Here is a 19,471-nt window from a genome sequence, read left to right on the forward strand (position 1 = left end):
TCCAACCAACCTAGCCACCCAACCAGGGCTATAATCTCTTCTTTTTGGGCAGAACCTTTTTTTTTTCTGAGAGTATATTGGTTTGTTTTGCTACAATTTACCAATGCCCAGGGGTCATAGAAAAGGTAGGCAACATTAAATGAAGCAGCTCTGTGCTTGGAGCCAGGTACTGTGTGAGGCACTCCACCTACATTTCTTCGCTCAGTCCTCACAACAAAACTGTACCTGTAAGCTGGGCTTTCAAAGATGGCCACACCTATGCCTGAGCACTGTCTGAGCTGCAGTTTGTATACTTTTTAAAAAATATATTTTATTGATTTTTTACAGAGAGGAAGGGAGAGGGATAGAGAGTTAGAAACATCAATCAGCTGCCTCCTGCACACCCCCTACTGGGGATGTGCCCCCAACCAAGGTACATGCCCTTGACTGGAATCGAACCTGGGACCCTTGAGTCCCCAGGCTGATGCTCCAGCCACTGAGCCAAACCGGTTAGAGCCAGTTTGTATACTTTTAAGCGGGAATACTAAAAGCTCCTCCAGAGTTTATTGTGAGGATTGAAATGCTCATGTGAGAGTAGTATGTATGATAATAGATGGGGGGGGGGGGGGGCAGTTAACCACTCGGCATAGCGCCTGCCTAGTGCATAGTAAATGTCCAGTAAATGGTGGCGTGAAAAATATGATGGCATTATGCCAGTTTTATAGTTGAGGAATCTGAGACCTAGAAGTTAGTTAATTTGCTCAGTGTTGCACAGCTAATATATGTCAGTCTTTGGTTTTGAATATATATATCAGATTCCTACGTTAGTATTACTTTAACAAACGCAACTTATTGAGTCTATTTATAAAAGTAAAATGCTCATTGTAGAATTAGGAAAATAAAGCACAATATTAAGAGTAAAAATCACCCATAGTCTTACTCCATAAAAAAACACTTTAGTGTGTTCTCATATAGTCTTCACTTTTATGTACTTTTAATTTAACATAATTAGTTAAATGTTGCATATACAATTGGTATCCTACTTATTCACTTTGCATTACACTGTAAGCATTTTTCTGACATTAAAACATCCTTGAATTTTTAAACAACTACATAATATTCCACTATTTGCATGCAGCATAATTTGTTTAACCATTCTAGCATAGCACTTTTATGCCATTGGCACAGTTTTTGCTATTAAAAATTGATGTCTTTTATACAAATCTTTGCATATCTGATGCTTTCCTTTAAAAAATGTTTTATCATGGAAATTTCAAACATATGCCAGAGTAGACAAAAAAAATAGAACAAAGAACTCCCATGTACCCATTCCCTAGCTTCAGCAATGATCACTTTTGGCTAACCTTGTTTTCTCTTCTGCCATTTATTTCAAATTCCAGGTACAACATTCTTTCAGTCTATTGACGTCTTGAAGTTGGATTCTTAACAGCAGAATTACTGGGTCAGAGGATAGAAACACTTTGTAAGATTTTGGATTTACTTTGTTAGAATCACTTCCAGAATTGGGTGTACAAATTTGTACTCTCACCAATGTGCATGAGAGTGCTGGTCTTACTGAGTCCTGACCTGCCTTTTATTATTTATTTTATTTTTTAATATTTTTATTGATTTCAGAGAGGAAGGGAGAGAGAGAGAGAGACAGAAACATCAATGATGAGAGAGAATCACTGACTGGCTGCCTCCTGCACACCCGACACTGGGGACTGAGCCCGAAACCTAGGCATGTGCCCTGACCGTGACCTCCTGGTTTGATGCTCAACCACTGAGCCACGCTGGCTGGGCTTAATTTTTATTTAAAAAATTAAACATTTTTAAAATTACAGTTGACATACAACATTAGTTTTAGGTGTACAGCATAGTATGTAACTTCCGAAGGGATGTCCCGATAAGTCTAGCATCCATCTGACAGCATGCACAGCTACTACAATGTTATTGACTATATTTCCTGTGCTGCACTTTTTATCACCCTGACCTGCATTGATCTTCAGTTGTAACAACAACAACGCACACACACACACATCCCTTTTGCCAACTTGACAGGTTAAAAAAAATGCTTTCTCATGTACATGCGGTTGATTGATTGCTGCACTTATATTGAAAAGGCATCTGGTGACTGCAGTGGAGTGAACCCTCCTGAAGGACCCCTAGGAAACATGCTGTGCCTCCTGGGGACCCTAGCGGGACCTGTGAGGGTGGGAGTTCATCTTCCTGTTGGGCTGGGACTAGCTGGCTTCCCCTTGACTGTAGAGCAGGGAGGAGCTTGGGAAGATCTCTCGCCTCATCCCATGGGCAGCCACCAGGGGTCAGGATGGGCCAGGGATCCAGATGGTAGGAGAGAGGGTAAGAATGGCTAGCAGCCAGACACTCCATTTCCTCTGTCTGGCCACTGCTGACTGGACATAGCTCCCCTCCGCTCATCAGATCATGATTCCAGAATGTTCTGATGGCTATCCTTCACTGCCCCACCCCGGCTCTTCACTGCTCCCAGGTTTGGCTTGCTGAAAGGGAAAGGGCGTTTGGGAACTCGGTTCCGCTTTTTTCGCTACACTTTCTGTGGGACTAGGCCCACTGTGGAGCAGGGGTTTTGTTGTTGTTAATCCCCACCCAGGATATTTTTTCCATTGATTTAAAAAAAAATATTTTTATTGAGAGAGGAAGGGAGAGGGAGAGAGAGATAGAAACATCAATGATGAGAGAGAATCATGGATCGGCTGCCTCCTGCACACACCCTACTGGGGATCGAGCCCCCAACCGGGCATGTGCCCTTGATCGCAATTGAACCTGGGACCCTTCATTCCGCAGGCTGATGCTCTAGCCACTGAGCCAAACTGGGTAGGGCTTTTCCATTGATTTTTAGAGAGAGTGGAAGGGAAGGGGGAGAGACAGAGACAGAGAGAAACATCAATGTGAAAGAGACACATGGATTGGTTGCCTCCCGCTTGCATTCCTGACCAGGGCTGGGGATTGAGCCTGCAACGGAGGTATGTGCCCTTGACCAGAATCGAATCTGAGACCCTTCATTCTGCAGGCTGACGTTCCAACCAATGAGCCAAACTAAGGCAGGAACAGGGATTTTTAACCTGAGGTTCATGGACTGAGGGACCCAAAGATGGGCCTTAGGAACTGTGAATCCTCAGAAAATGTGGCATGGATGTCCATTCTCCACCCATTGCCCCCCCCCCCTCCCCGGGGGGGAAAGGACAATAGCTTTGTGAGATTCTGAAAGCGGTGGGTATCCATGACCTTCAAAGTTCAGCATCTTCTGATGCCCCCTACTCCCTCCTAAGTCTACTTGCTTATGGAGGCTGGTGATTGAAACAGGGGTGGCTTGGGGGTTAGGCTAAGGGGTTGGGCCTTCTGCATCACCCAATGAAGGTGAGAGAAAGAGCCTGGATGCTCCCTGGGGTGGGGAAATACTCTAACCACCCGGGCAGCCATGGGGCTGTACTGGATTTGGGCGTGCACTGAGGTGCCCTGCCTCACACAGATGAGCTTATTTGTGTGCTTTAAAGGACTGGCACAGGGAGCAGAAGATCAGAGGATCAGGGAAAGAGAGGCTGATTCCAGGCCAGTGGTCTAGGAGCCCATACCTAGCTCAAGAGCACTGCTAGGGCACTGCTGTAAGTCTATTTTATCACAACTTGCTCTAAGTCATAGCCCCTGTGCACATGTGGGTGGGAGGTGGGGTTAGGACACCGAGATTCTCCAAGCAGTGCAGGCCTGGCTCCCACAGCAGAAAGTGGAGCTGGGGCTTGGAGAGTCAAGGCCAGAGTCGTCCAGAACATCAGATATGAAGAGACAAATCTGTTTCATCTCACAATAACGGTTTGTATTTGTACAAAAAGATTACCGGAGGATACAGCAAATTGCGGTCATTACCCACACCCCTGTTTGGAAGCTGCTGGTCAAGACCTAGTGGTTAAGCTACAGTTACAGGATGTATGTGAATACAGGACATTCAGCTTTACGCTTCTCCATCTCTGATGTTCACTCTGGACGTAGTAGCTCACCCATTTTATTTTCCAGGGAGGAATTTCACCTCTTGCAGCTGCAATTGCTAATTATCACAGAGCTTCCTTATTAAAGGGGAAATTAGCATGTGTTAAAGACAGATTAACATCAAGTTGACTGTGCCTGATGAAAACAGAAAAATTGAAAAAATATCTTTAAAGTGACATCTTAGAAGAAAAACAGGAACGACAGTTCAAAATTCTGTGTGCTGCCCTAGCTGGTTTGGCTCAGTGGATAGAGTGTCAGCCTGAGGACTGAAGGGTCTTGGGTTTGATTTCTGTCAAGGGCATATTCCAGGGTTGCTTGATCCCCGGTAGGGAGTATGCAGGAGGCAGCCAATCAATGATTCTCTCTCATCATTGATGTTTCTATCTCTCTATCCCTCTCCCTTCCTCTCTGAAATCAATAAAAAAAATTAAAAAATTTTTTTGAAAGGAAGATAAACACCCAATCAAAAAATGGGCAACTGACCTAAATAGATACTTTTTGAAAGAGGACATAAGGAAGGCCAAGAGACATGAAAACATGGTCAAAGTCACTAATCATCTGAGAGATGCAAATCAAAACGACAATGAGGTACCATCTCACACCTGTCAGAATGGCTATCATCAACAAATCAACAAATGACAAATGCTGGTGAGGATGTGGAGAAAAAGGAACCCCTATGCACTGCTGGTGGGAATGCAGACTGGTGCAGCCACTGTGGAGAACAGTTTGGAGTTTCCTCAAAAAACTAAAAATGGAACTCCCATTTGACCCAGTGATTCCATTTCTAGGAATATATCCCAAGAAACTAGAAACACCAATCAGAAAGGATACATGCACTCCTATGTTCATAGCAGCACAATTTACAATAGCTAAATTTGGAAACAGCCTAAGTGCCCATCAGCAGATGAATGGATTAGAAAACTGTGGTACATCTACACAATGGAATACTACGCTGCTGTAAAAAGGAAGGAACTCCTACCATTTGCAAGGGCATGGATGGAACTGGAGAGCATTATGATAAGTGAAATAAGCCTGTCAGAGAAAGATAAATATCACATGATCTCACTCATTTGTGGTTTATAATGAACAGCATAATCTGATGAACAGAAACAGATCCAGAGATAGAGAAGCATTGATCAGACTGTTAACACTACGGTGTCGGGTGAATTTCCCGCCAAAATATAAGATGGCGCGGGCAATTATTTAGGTTTCCCGCGCAAAATCAGAGTTAGTTTAAAATGCCTATATCTTTTGAAGTATGGGTTCGATTGAAATGAAATTTTCGGTTTCTTGTGTAAAAAATGAAAATTTATTCAATCACAGACATTTTTTTATCTATTCAGTACATAAATAATTCGATATATATAAACTAAATACGAAAAACCCAAAAAATACTTATTACCTAAAAATATACACATATTTTTAAAGTTTAAAATAAAATTTTCATAATAAATCAAAACAAATAGAAATTAATAGTTTTTTAGCGTATGATATTTTTCAAAACACGCCCCTTTATGTAGAGGTATATTGCAAAATTTGCACATGTAGCGTGTCTCACTGCGCAATTTATGAACGGAACATACGCGACACCTTCTCAAAATGTTTTTCTTTTTTCCACTTCCGACAATTGCCTGTAACGTATGCTTTCTCATGTCCATCGATAGCCTGCATGGTGGATCAGATGTAGGTGGTTTAGCCCGCATTCCAGAAGTAGACGGTACTGGTTGAAGGTCTGGAACAATGTCCATGTCCTCTGGAATATCATCCGTCAACCAGTGGATAGCTGTTTGTTTCAAAAACATTTTAAAACCCATTTTTCTTTGCCTCACTGATTTGTAAACTGCATAAGAATTAAATAATGCGCAATTTATCATATACATTGCCAACCTTTTTGTCCATTTGACCGTCCTCCGCAATATCGAATAGTATGAAAGGTATTGGTCGGCCCGGTCAACACCTTTCATATGTTTATTGTAGTCAATGAGTGCATTCGGTTTGACAATTTTCTTTTTTGATGTTCTGTCAATATTCTGACTTTCTTCCATCTCCGCAGAATGAATCGAAGAAATCAGGTATACAGGCTTTTTTGATTGCCACACTTGTAACAATATATCATTTTTCCTTATAAATTTTGTTTCACCTTTTTTCAAAGAAATTGTTTGAAAATCTTTAGGTATACCTTGATTTTTCCGGATTGTTCCACATATTCTGAATTTGTTTTTCATAAGTGCTTCACAATTTGCGACGCTATTATAATAATTGTCCATATATATATGGTACCACGAATCAGTGTATGGAGACACTACTGTTTGTATCGTTTCCAATAATCGCTTTCCTTCGCCGCAATAAATTTCCATGTTACAGATATATCCTGTATCACTTTCGCACAACAAACGAACCAATATTCCATATTTAACGATCTTGCCAGCATTATATACCCTAAAGAATAATCTTCCCCTCCAAGGTACGATCCCTTCATCTAGTGATAATTGCTGATGAGGTTTGTAAATATTTATAAATTTAGGCACAAAATAATCTAGTACTGGTCTCACTTTGCAAAGTCTATCTGATTCATTTACGATATCCGCATTATTATTGAAGTGCCAAGCTTTCCATATCTGTCGGAACCTGTCTCTCGTCATCGTTTTACCAAAATATGGCGTCTCCGTCCATGGCTCCGTGGTCCAATAGTCATCTCTTCTATCTTTGCGCACCTGTCCCATGAGAACAATTAACCCTAAAAACTTCTTCATCTCTTGAGGGGTTATATCTTTCCACTTTAGGCTTTTTTTTGAAAGTTTGAAATTATTCCTATTTTGATTATAATACCTGTTTGACTCCTCTACAAGAAATTCAAAAAAATCATCTCCGATAAATAATTTCACGGCATCTTCTATATTATTTATAACAGCAACTGTGTTTAATCCTTGATGCCCTAAAAAATCTTCTAAGACCGGTGGATTATCAACATGCGACCATTCTTCTCTCCCGCCTTCTATATCTGACTCTGAGTCAGAGCTGGAGCTCGAAATTCTTCGTCGCCTCAATGTCCTGGGACGCACCATTACTTCATCATCACTAGAATCTTCATCACTTGTACTCGCATTTTCAAGATCGCTATCACAAGAATAATTGGACAACTTGTCTGCACAAAACTCATCATCACTATAGTCTGAATGCTGCGACATTCTAGGTTAAAGCAAATAAAAATAATACTAACTGAAAATAGCGGTACTCCGATAGATATCTGATATAAAAAAATAATTATTATGCGAACACTTTGCGGAACGATTTTATTTTATTTGGTTAAAAAATTCTATATGAATGTCTTTATCACAATATATTTAAATATTTAAACACGTAATAATATTCACAAAACTCAAAACTAAAGACGTCGGGACACAAGAAGTATTTCTCAATAACTATTCTCTTTGCATGGTGAGATATCCAGGGATATCGGTTATAAAATGAGAAAACAATACATTGGTACCCTAACGGTATTGTACTCGACCAGCGCCATAAAGTGTTCTCTACTTACAAGGGATTTTTATGATACCTATTACCCCAATGGGTATGAAACGGTTCGCATACGCAGGTAGGTATCTTTGTGAACGGCAAACAAACAAATATTTGGTAATACGCAGTTACAATCGGCCCGAGTTTACACGTTTCCCGCACTCCACCGCAAATCTATATGAACCGAGTTAAGACGGCTCCCGCGGATACGCGCAATTCACGCGAGCCGACTTAACTCGTTTCCCGCAATCCAAGTGTTAAACCTCAGAGGGAAGACAGAGGAGGGTGGGGGGAAGGGGGAGAGATCAACCAAAGGACATGTGTGCATGCATATAAGCCTAACCAATGGACATAGACACCAGGGGGTGAGGGCATGAACAGGATTGGGGTGGGGGTGGGGTGAATGGGGGGATAAGGACACATATGTAATATCTTAATCAATAAAGAAAATTTAAAAAAATAAAAAATTCTGTGTGCCAAGAAAAAATGCAGGGAGATTTGTGTATCTGTAAAATTCATTTTCAGGTAAAGAGGCTTTTCCCTCTGCCCCAGGGAGCCGGCAGGTGCTCCACCCTCTCCCCCTTACTCTTGTGCTATATCTTCTTCCAGACATGGCAACACAGACTCACTGCTGTTTACACTCCAGGTCCTCCTGGGCAAGGCTGCTCTTGGTAACCATAGAGACCAGAACGTGTCCCTGCACAATGTTAGGTGGAGAAAGAAGAGTGTTCACACCATGAGGTTAGTTAGCCCCTCATGGGCTGTGTTTGCACATTTGCCTGTCCAATCTATTACTGGATCGTAGCTTTCCAACAACCCTGGAATAGGTGGTGGTGGTGAGACACAGAGAAGTTGAGATCAATTTCTCCTTGCAGTGAAGACTGAGCAGCCAACATGTCCCTGCTCGTGGTGTGGGACATGCACAGGGAAGCTTTAACCTGACACTTTCGCACAGCTGGTAGTTCCCAGCTGAGGCCTGAACCGTGGTACCTCCTGGCACATCCCCCTCCCTGGCTACACACTGAATACCCCCTGTCCCCGCAGGTGCAGGTGCAGCTGGTATCTACCTGTCAACACTGGTTTGCGTCACTGACTAGGTGGCCCCAGAAGAGGGCAACACTAGGTCCTGGATCTCTTGTTTTACAGATTAAATGGGATATAACAGTAATAACTGACCTTCACTGAAGGCTTACTATCTACCAAGCCCTGTGCTAAGTTCTGTATTTGCAATCTCTCTCTCTCTCTCTCTCTCTCTCTTTTAAAATGTTTTTATTGATTTCAGAGAGGAAGGGAAAGGGAGAGAGAGATAGAAACATCAATGATGAGAGAGAATCATCAAACAGCTGCTTCCTGCACTCTCCATACTGAGAATTGAGCCCCAAACCTGGGCAGGTGCCCTGACCCTGAATAGAACAGAGACCTCCAGGCTCATGCGTCGATGCTCAACCACTGAACCACACTGGCTAGCTGCAGTGTCTCTTTTAATCCTCACAATAGGCCAGGAGGTAAGCATCATTGTCTGCATTTTATAGATGGGAACACTGTGCACTGAAATGGTTGGTACCAATGTCCCAGATTAGTGGTTCTCACACTTTAGCACGCTAGAGAGTCACCTGGAGAGCTGATCCAACATACTGTGCAGGACCTCACCTCCAGAGTGAGATTCTGAAGTTGGGGTGGGGCCCAGGAATTCACATTTCTGTAAATCCCAGGCAAGGCTGCTGCTACTGGACCAAGGACCACACTTTGAGAACCACTGCCTGAGGCCAGACAACTACGAAGTGAAGAGTTATGTCTTTAGAACAATTCATTTGGTCCCTAAAGCCTGTATTTTTTTTGAACTACTGCACATATTGCCTCAATACAGACTTCTCCATGGAGAGTCCCTGACCCCTGTCCTTGGAGGGGGTGAGCTGGGTGAGGTGGGCAGCCAGCCTCTCTCTATGCACCCAAATCACACCCATAGCTTTCTCCCCACCAGGAAAGACTTGTCCCAGCCTCCCAGCTCCTGTTCCTTGTGGCCCTGTCACCCTGTCAGGAATATCTGTCAAACAGCACCATCCCATCCTCTCCTCTGCCCTTAATTCTGGGGCTGTTCTGGCCTTACCCAGAGGATGGGTGGAGCAATGGCTGTCATTTGCTAGCTTGACTTCAAGGCGATGTGGCTGCTGGCCTTGCTGTGATCCTTGTTGCTGGGGGCAGGGGAAGGGGTGCGCCTTTACACTTCCAGGTCTGACCCTGGCTTCGTGCTCCAGAACAAATAGTGATTGAGGATCCTGCCCCGAGGTCCCTATGGAGAGATCTCTCTTGTGCTGACCTCCTGATCACTGGGCTCTTGGTGGGGCCCTGCCTGCTTGGGACAGCATCTTGTTATGCTAAGGCAGGAGCAGCCCTGAATGTGTTCAGAGTGACTGGCATTCATCTCCCCGGGTATATGTCTAAGGTCAGAATCCCATCCTTGGAGATGGGTTTCCTTTCACCTCAGGTACCACTGAGACCCGTGTGCTGATAAGCTACAAGGAAAAGGGGGAAAGTTGACTTGAATTGTACAAATATTTTGTGGTGATCCTAGTGCCTCCTCCCCACCAGAATAAAGTCCTGGGTAGGAATGAGGGGTATCGTGATCCTGTTGTAAGCAGAAAGCGCCGTGTAGGGACTCATGAATGTTGGGACACACATACCACATCCAGCAGCTACTGTTCCATCTGTAATGGCTCAAGCATTAGCTAAAGTACATTCATAGGCCAAGTAACTCATTTCTCTTGCTGGACTTCAGACACGAGTGTCAGTGGTGACCTCAGGCTATTGACAGGAAGGGTGGTTTTAAGAGTCGTTGACAATGGGATGGGCCTCTATTCAGGAGACCTCTGAGAAACTTGGGAAAGACTGACAGTTTCACCTTTCTTAGAGACACACCAGGCCTTCTGGTCCTGGTCCTCAGTTCAGATTTGGTTTCAGGCTCGTGTCTTCATTTGGTTACCCTTGAACACACTTCCTCTTCAACCCCTTCCACTCTCTCTGGTTTCTGGATCACTTTTTTTGTTTTTGTTAACCTCACCCAAGGATATTTTTTTCCACTGACTTTTAGAGAAAATGGAAGGGAGGAAGGGAGGGAGAGAGGGAAACATCAATGTGAGAGAGGCACATTGATTGGTTGCCTCCCGCATGTACCCTGACAAGGGCTGGGGCTCGAACCTGCAACCCAGGTACATGCCCTTGACCTGGAATTGAACCTGAGACCCTCCCATGTGTGGGCCAATGCTCTAACCATTTAGCATCACTGGCCAGGGTTCTAGATCACTTTTTAAGCAGCACATAGACTCAGGGCCTAGGACAGTTCTGGCAAAGCCTGCCAAGGAGCAATAAGGAACTGAAGACTGCCCTAACTAGTTTGGCTCAGTGGATAAAGCGTCAGCCTGCGGACTCAAGGGTCCCAGGTTCGATTCTGGTCAAGGGCATGTAATTTAGTTGTGGGCACATCCCCAGTAGGGAGTGTGCAGGAGGCAGCTGATTGATATTTCTAACTCTCTATCCCTCTCCCTTCCTCTCTGTAAAAAATCAATAAAATACATCTTAAAAAAAAAAAAAAAAGAAGCTGAAGACTGCCACATGACCCCGGGGATGCTAGCCCCTTTTCAGGCCCCACTGGACTACCAGAACATTGGGTTTCTGTATTTGTTCTAAAATTCAAATCTTAAGCTACTCCAGCCAAATCACTAGCCTGGAGAGGAGGCGACAGGCAGGGAGAAGGGAGATGGTGTGTGTGGGCCCTACAGGACTGTGGTGGGAGCTGAGGACTGTCCCTTATGCTAGGCTTCAGAGGCGGGGGAAGGAGAGGAAATGTTGGTGGGAGGGGGAAAAAGTTGCCCGAAGCCCTAGAGCAGTGGTTCTCAACCTGTGGGTCGCGACCCCTTTGGGGGTTGAACGACCCTTTCACAGGGGTCGCCTAAGACCATCGGAAAACACATATATAATTACATATTGTTTTTGTGATTAATCACTATGCTTTAATTATGTTCAATTTGTAACAATGAAATTGGGGGTCACCACAACATGAGGAACTGTATTAAAAGGTCGCGGCATTAGGAAGGTTGAGAACCACTGCTCTAGAGGCTGGGATAAGCCTCCAGCAGTTGTAGCCCAAGCTGGGCTGAACCCACTGTCCCTGTGAAATAAACTCATGTTCATTAAAACTACTATCAGATAGACCTTCGGATGGGAAGGGAGAAGGCCGGGGACCCCGAAGAGGGGGGTGAAATCACTTGACATTCAACTCTCCAGTAACCATCTCCTCACCATAGTGGCTTAGGCCCAGGTTTGTCCACAGGCTCCACACAGTGGCCGGGGCCTTGAAGAGGCTCAGGGGGCCCTTCCCTGGTAGCATGGGCGTCTGAGCAGGCTCCGGAGTCTGTAGTCTGTGTGTCTTTGGGAAAGTTCCATAACCTCTCCGACTCAGTTTCTTATCTGTTGAATCGGGTGTAGTCATGCCTCACGGGTTATTAGAATTAAATTGCACAATGGGAGAGAGCCTGGCAGAGTGAGTGCCACCAGGACTGGCCCAGTCGTTCTTGGGTCTGGCCTCCTTCCCCTCCCTTTTCTCTAGGTCAGGGAGCTCCACGGGGCTCTCTGTCACAGTTTCTGCGCCAGGGGCCTCGTCCCCAGCCACTGTGGCCTCTCTGAGCCTTTTGCTGGTTGTGCCTAGTCCCCAGTTCTCTGCCTGGGGCTCTGGAGCAGGAGGCTGGAAACTGAGACATAGACCCCGTGGGAATCCTCAAGGCTGGCATCTCCAAGCTTGGGAAGAGGAAGAAGGGACCTGCTTCTGCCTCTGCAGGGTTGGTGGTGGCTCAGGACCCTGTCCTGACTCAGCTACTTCAGAGTTTTATTCTTTCTGGACCCAAGGCCGCACAGGGACTCTCTTCTCCATTACCTACCAGGGAAGGGCACGGGAACTGGCTGTGAGGCCCTCCAGCTTTGTCCTTGCTCTGACCAGGTAGGGCCTGAGTCTGCCAGGAAAGAAAGGGCTCTGTTTGGAGGGGAGGTAGGGAGGAGTTAAAGAAGACCCCTGGACTCCCTATGCCAGTGATGGCGAATTTTTTGAGCTCGGTGTGTCAGCATTTTGAAAAACCCTAACTTAACTCTGGTGCCCATGTCACATATAGAAATTTTTCGATATTTGCAACCATAGTAAAACAAAGACTTATAATTTTGATATTTATTTTATATATTTAAATGCCATTTAACAAAGAAAAATCAACCAAAAAAAAATGAGTTCGAGTGTCACCTCTGACATGCGTGTCATAGGTTCGCCATCACTGCCCTATGCGATTCTGCTCAGCCCTGGTCCTGATTGCTTTCATTTGTGTGCAGACTGAGACTAGGTTACTAGTCCTGACCCAAAGGCAATCCAGTGATTCCTGGTTCTAGAGAAGACCGTTGTCTGGCAGGGTATGTGTCCTATACAGCTTCATACGTAGGAAATCCACCCAGAGTGCAGTGTGAGGGGTGTAAGAAAGCCCTCAGTTGGAGGATAAACAGAAGGGCTCACAAGAGAGATTTGTGCCAACAGCAGAAGTAGCTCTCCAGGCGCAATTAACAAAAGATTCAAGTTTCCCGTTCTTATCAGAGACACTCCCATGGCACTCTTCATTGTTTTACACATGGTAGCTGCTGAATTAACCACAGCACAAAAGGCACTGCCAAAGGAGAAGGGGAAACCCTGAGAGAAAGCACTTGTGGAGGGAACAGGCCCATGCGCAGCCTGGGCTGCAGGGTAGGGGGAAGCATTTTAAACCTAAGGCAGCTGCATGGCAGAAGGCCCCGTATGTGCCAAACATGGCACAGAGTAGGGCTCCAGTCTCTGCCTGTCAGATGTCTAACAACAGATTCCAGGATTATCTGGCTTTTCGGTTGGTCACATGGCATTACACTAATTCATGTTTAGGGTGTGGTCAACTCTGACCTACAGCTTTTCTTCTTTAATTCTTGTACCCAGCCAGTTGAACACCAGCCTGTATTTGTAGGGTTTTATTTTCTATCCCTCTTTATAGCAATGGAGGGGTCCATGGGCCCCCCTACAGTTTCTTCTCTATACAGTAGTTACAGTAAGCCTTTTATAGTGAAAATCAAATGTGTCACTTCTCTGCTCAGACTTCAGAGCAACAGCTAAGCCCTCATCGTGGAAGCCTGACCTTCTCTGACTCAATTCCGGTTTTTCCCTAAGTCTGTCCACTTGGCTACACTGGCCTCCTTGCTGTTCCCTGAGCTACAGTAAACGGCCTCTGACCTTGCTTTTTCCCGCCTCCGGGAACATTCTTTATTCCCTGACTTCCTTCTAGCCTCTTCCTTTCTGACCTGGCCCTGTATGAAACGAGCACCCCATGCACACTCCCTGGACCCTACACTTTGCTGCATTTTTCTTTGGAGCTTCTGTCAGCACCTGCCCTTTTATGTGCCCTGCTGATAACCTGTCTCCCCCCCACAGAAATGTAAGGTCCTTGAAGGCACAGACTTTTTTACTCACTGCTGTGTCTCCAGAGCAGTGCCTGGCATATAAAAGGTGCTGAGTAAACATTTGTTGAATTAAAAGCCACAAAGGCTTTGAAAACACCTGCAGCCCTCTGCACCTGCAATGACAGCTCCTGCAGGGGTGTCCTTGGCTGTTGTGCTCTGTTCAGGCCTTTGCAGGGGCTGAGGAGGTGGCTGGTGCTTACCTACCACGCTTGCCTACCTGTGAGGGCCGAGTCCATCAGGAGGCTATCAGCAGGAGCAGGGACCCTCCGCCTGATGCCCAGATGGGGTCTGTGGTCAGAGGCAGGGCTAGGGTGGGTTATTGCTGGAGGGAAGGTGGCTATTCCATGCATTTGCCAGAGAGAATGTGACCAACTGTCCTGACATGGGCACAATTGTCTACAGTCTCTCTCTTCCGTGGGTAAGGGGCCCAGGCACTTCACCAGACCCTGCCCTCAGGCTGCCTGCCCTTTCCATTCTCGCAAGAGGAGGCTGCATCCAGTCCAGCTCACTCCTAGCCCCGCCATCCTGGGGGGCTGCCTCTGGAAGGTCACAGGGTTCTTCCTGCTCTAATCCTCAGCTTCTTCTCAGGCTGCCTCCTACCTCAGCAGTGACTGCGGCTCACCACGCCCTCCTTCCTGAACCTCTTTCCCTTCAGTTTCAAGACACTCCTGGTTTGCCTCCCACCTCTCTGACTCCTTTACAGCTTCCTTTTCCCTTTCTCACCTCTAAAATGGAAGGATTTCTGTGTCAGTCGGGTCCGGCTAGGAGAGCGAGTCCATGCAAAGCATTCTAAACACAGTGGGTGTGTGCAGGGAATGGGGTGCCAGGTATGGCAACTACAGGAACATTGCTCCCCCAGGGCTGGAGGAACAGAGAGAGGACAGTGTCACCAGAACCTCCTGGCTCAGAGGAGCCTCCCATGGCTCCTGCTCAGACCTCTGATGGGGACGCACTGAGTGGCTGGTGTGAGGCACCTCTGGGGTGGGCACCGAATGACTGGGGCTGGGATCTCCGAAGAGGTGAAGTTCAGCCCAAAGAATCAGAAGGTGGAGCAGGGTCAGCTACAATCTGTAGGCCAAGTCCAGCTGCCACCTGTTTCTCTATGAATGGTGAGCTAATGATGTTATTTAAAAAAAATAAAAAAAAAATATATATATCCTATATAATAATGCAAATCTACCAAACAGTAGAAGGACAGGTCACTATGATGCGCACTGACCACCGGGGGCAGATGCTCAACTTAGGAGCTGCCCCCTGGTGGTCAGTGCACTCCCACAGCGGGAGTGCCACTCAGCCAGAAGCCTGGCTCATAGCTGGTGAGCCTGGGGTGGGCCTAAGCCATCAGTTGGACATCCCTTGAGGGCTCCTGGACTACGAGAGGGCGCAGGCCAGGCTGAGGGACCACCCCACTCCCTGAGTACATGAATTTTGTGCAGCAGGCCTCTAGTGTGTGTGTGTGTGTGTGTGTGTGTGTGTGTGTGTGTATATATATATATATATATATATATATATATATATAATTGATATCAGAGAGGAAGGGAGAGGGAGAGAGAGCTAGAGCTAGAAGGGAGATGAGAGAGAATCATTGATCAGCTGCCTCTTGCACACCCCTCCCTGGGGATCAAGCCCAACACGCTGGCATGAACCGTGACTTCCTGGTTCATAGTCAATGCTCAACCACTGAGCCACACAGGCAGGCACAATGTTATTTTTACACTTTAAATTGTTGATAAACAAAAATTTCATGACATAAAAATTATCTTTAAAAATCCAGACGTCAGTGTCCATAAATAAAGCTTTATTTGGACACAGTCATGCTTGTTCACTGTGTATTGTCTGGGGCTGCTTTCGTGCTGCAATGCAGAGCTGAGTAGTTGTAACAGAGACCATATAGTCCACAGCCTGAACTATTTCATATCTGGTCTTTATAGAAAGAGTTTGCTGACTTCTGGGCTAGAGCCACCCCAGAGGGCCACTGACAGGAACCAGAAACAGGATGGCAGTTTCTTCTTTCACCTGACATCCCTCCAATCACACCAGTGCCTTTTAAAATATATATATATATATATATATATATATATATATATATATATATATTATTGATTTTTTTACAGAGAGGAAGGGAGAGGGATAGAGAGTTAGAAACATCGATGAGAGAGAAACATTGATCAGCTGCCTCCTTCACACCCCCTACTGGGGATGTGCCCACAACCAAGGTACATGCTCTTGACCGGAATTGAAGCTGGGACCCTTCAGTCCGCAGGCCAATGCTCTATCCACTGAGCCAAGCTGGTTAGGGCAACACACCAGTGCCTTTCATTAGTAGAATTTAATAGGAAGCCAGCTGGCAAGACTCTGGGAAAGGTTGTTTGCAGACTTTCAACCCTAACATCACAGAATAGGGTGGCTGTGGTTCTGAGGAGACAGCAGGTAAATAACAGCACAACTTCCAAGCATCTTACCTTGGCCTTCTCTTCTGTCTGTGTATCTGCTCCCTTAGCAATGCTATCCACACCTGTGGCTTCAGTAATCACATCTCTGTAGATAACACTCAAATCCATAGCCCCAGCAGGACTTCAGGCTGGCATTTCTAACAGCCTGCTGGCAAGTCCAGTTAGAAGCCTTCCTTTCCTTCATCTCAAAACCACTATGTCCAATAGGTGGAATGCATATTTCCTTTCAAACTCCTCCCTTCTCCTCTGTTCTCCATTTTTGTTGCTGATGCCTCTATTCTCCCACAGAATAGGCTAGAACCCAGCCCTGACTTCATGGATCCCTCTCTGTTTCTGGCCTTTCACATCAAAACAGTTAGAAAGACTGAATCTTGCTTTGCAAGGCTTTGCGTCTGTTCCCACCTCTCCCTGCCCAGAACCACCACCCGGGGTTGGGCCATCATTACCTTTTGCCTAGACATAGTATTTACCTCAAATGGTTGTATGATGATTAAAAGAATTAATATTTAAAGAGTGCTACCCTGGCCAATGTGGCTCTGTTGGTTGAGTGTCCTCCCATGCATCCTCAGGTTGCCAGCTCAATTCCCAGTCAGGTCACATACCCAGGTTGTGGATTTGATCCTTGGTTGGGGTCCGTATGAGAGGCACCCAATGGATGTTCTCTTTCTCCCTCTCTCTTCCTCTCTCACTTAAATAAATAAATAAATAAATAAATAAATAAACAAACTTAAGTACTTAGAATACTTTCTGGCACATAGCAAAAGCAATTACTAGTATTATCTCTCTATATAAAAGGCTAATTGTCCATCTGACAAGTAGCTGTGATGCGCATTGACCACCAGGGGCCAGATGCTCAATGCAGGAGCTGCTATGATGCCCACTGGCCATCCTATATAATAAAGAGGTAATATGCAAATTAACTCTCATGTCCTCACACAATATGGCCGCTCCCATGTGGACACAAGATGGCGGCAGGGGAGGGCAGTTGGGGATGACCAGGTCAGCAGGGAAGGGCAGTTGGGGGCAAATGGGCCTGCAGGGGAGGGAAGGTAGTTGGAGGTGACCAGGCCAGCAGGGGAGGGCAGTTGGGGGTGATCAGGCCTGCAGGGAAGGGAGGGCAATTGGGGGGGACCAGACCTGCAGGGTAAAGCAGTTGGGGGTGACCAGACTGGCAGGGGCAGGCAGTTAGGGGCAACCAGGTCAGCAGGGGAGGGAAGCTGGGGGGGACCAGGCCTGCAGGGGAGGGCAGTTGGGGGTGATCAGGCCAGCAGGGGAGCAGTTAGGCATTGATTAAGCTGGCAGGGGAGTGGTTAGAGGGTGATGAGTCTGGCATGTAGAAGGGGTTAGGGGATATCAGGAAGGCAGACAGGTGAGCGGTTGGGAGCCAGCAGTCCTGGATTGTGAGAGGGATGTCCTACAGGGATCAGGCCTAAACCGGCAGTCAGACATCCCCCAAGGGGTCCCAGATTGGAGAGGGTGAAGGCTGGGCTGAGGGACACACCCCTCAGTGCATGAATTTCATGCACCAGGCCTCTAGTTTAAAAATAAACGGCACCATGGATCTGGTGCTAACAAACCAACACCTGGCTTCCCCCAAGTGGGACACAGGCCAGCCACTACTGTGGAGTGAGGAACACCCCACCAAATCACAGCCAACGCTGCCAAGATCCCATGGTGTCAAATGTGGCCCACAGCCCAGCCCAGCCCGGAAACGGTTGCTGTGGGCACAGGGTAATGACGTCACATAGCAATGCCTGGCTTCCTCTCCCTAGCAACTAGCTTCCTTGGAGTTTCTTTAGCCCAGAAACCTGACTTGCTTTATAACCAGGTGCAAACATTTTACAGTTTAACCAAATGTTTGTGAAGCTATTTCCTGTGCCTCATCTCATTTGATCCTCACAGAAATCTTGGAGTAGGTAGATAGGAGACTCAGTAGAATCCTATTTTCTTTTCACTAGCAAGACACAAATAGTGATATTAAAATATTTCTTCTAATTAATGTCCTTTCAATGTGCATGAATCCATGCACCAGGACACTAGTAGAAATATAAAAACTTCAGGGGCAGGCTGATTTAATCCTTGAACCTAGACCTGAAAACTCAGGAAGGTTGGCCACTCAGATAATGGAGTCATCTGACTCACCCATTCTGCAAAAGGTCCCACAGACAGCATAGGTTTTAAACTGGACATTGCACCTGCCTGTCACTTTGTCAACTTCAGCCATGTTCATCTGGATGGTGTGGTCCTTGGTGTCAATAATGCATTTGCTGGCAGAGCATTTGCATGTACAGGTCCACAACTTGCCAGTGTCGTTCTGCATGTGGAGGCCACACCTGGTGACACCATGACCTGAGCAGTTTCTTGATTCATTTCCTCAGCTCTGTGACCTGAGACGAGGTTGCACCAACAACAGCTTCTGAGAAGAACAAGACAATAGGGCTAAATGCTTTCTTCCATGGCAACAGTCCTGATTGGAGCACTTAGCATATATTGAACCACTCTGCTAACTTGGATCAGGTGTTTTCTGGTGTTTAACTAGAGCAAATGGTACTGAGTGCAGTCCCAGTGCCCATTCCCACGACTCACAGTCTTATGGGGCTGCTTGCTTCATCAAGAAGAGCTGAGTTTATGTGTCATATGGAGAACCTTCTCAGTTGTCTTGGACCCATCTTTCTTCCGGAGTTAACACAGCCTCTGAGCAATCAGCCATGCTGAAGTTGGCCTTCTGGGCTCACTCCATAAAGTATCTGGCCAAAGGTTCCAGCTCTGTCTTTGTTTCATGTCCATAGAAATAGCATGTACCTCTCACTCCTGATTTAGGCACTTCTACACTCTGGCTCCAGTGCTCATTCTCCTCTACTTGAGTTCCCGGTTATGGGCCTCTGTCATCTAAATCTCATCAGTTTTGACGTTAGTAGGAGAGATAATGACAGTACTCAGGGAATAATAGATTCATAACGTGAGAGGAGGTATGGAAAACTTAAAAAAAAACT

The sequence above is a fragment of the Myotis yumanensis genome, unplaced genomic scaffold, assembly GCF_028538775.1.
Source record: "Myotis yumanensis isolate MYYU_CA2020_CCGP unplaced genomic scaffold, mMyoYum1.0.hap1 SCAF_1, whole genome shotgun sequence".
NCBI classification, from domain to species: domain Eukaryota; kingdom Metazoa; phylum Chordata; class Mammalia; order Chiroptera; family Vespertilionidae; genus Myotis; species Myotis yumanensis.